Raw genomic sequence first — 814 nt, 5'->3', positions numbered from 1 at the left:
AAACCCCAAACCACACAAAAACACCCAAACAAAAACCCAACCAAAAATCCTTCTAAATTTCCAGCTGCAGCTTTGAACAGCTCTCCTGGTGCTATTTGCTTCCAGCCTCACAGGCGGAGTGCCCCTGGGTTCCCGAGGTCTCCTCGCCCTCCCTCCCCCCGTTTCTGCTGCTTGGATGGTGGGTTCAGAAGCAAATGCCCTGCTAAATAATTGCTAGAATTTGAAAAAAAAAAAAAAAAAAGAGAGAGGGGGGAAAAAAAAAAAAAAAAAAAAGAGAGAGGGGAAAAAAAAAAAAAAGGAAGGGAAAATGCGCACCAGCATTCAGGTGCTAACCTACTTATTTGAAAGTAATTTATTTTCCATTTTGCCCGTTTTCCCCCTTTAAAACAGAACGCTGAAAGAAAGAATAAGTGCTTTAACATTTCAATGTTGTGCTCTGGTAATTACTTTTTCACTTTTCCCCTAAGTTCCAATGTGAAAACCTCACAGGGGGGTCTTTGCTGTAGCAGGGCTACAGTTCCCAATCCCATGTGCAAGATCTGCAATTACAAACCCATTCGGTGCCCTTCCCTATCATTAATATGCACAAAATCCTGCTGCTAATCTTATAATCTGTTTTGTTTCATCAATTGCTTGCCTAGCACCAGGCGGGAAAGGGAAAAAAAAAAAGAAAAAGAAAAAAAAAAGAGAGAAAGAAAAAGAAAGAAGGGGGAGAAGAATAAAGCCGGGAAGAACACGGAAAGCTTCCTAAAGTAAACGAAAAAACCAAATAAATCGCATTTTATTTCTTAGCCAGCGCAAATCGTGACGCCTG

Source organism: Egretta garzetta, unplaced genomic scaffold (genome assembly GCF_000687185.1).
Source record: "Egretta garzetta isolate BGI_Z169 unplaced genomic scaffold, ASM68718v1 scaffold182, whole genome shotgun sequence".
In the NCBI taxonomy this organism is placed as follows: domain Eukaryota; kingdom Metazoa; phylum Chordata; class Aves; order Pelecaniformes; family Ardeidae; genus Egretta; species Egretta garzetta.
The sequence above is the reverse complement of the archived record's forward strand: the minus strand, read 5'-3'. Positions refer to the sequence as shown.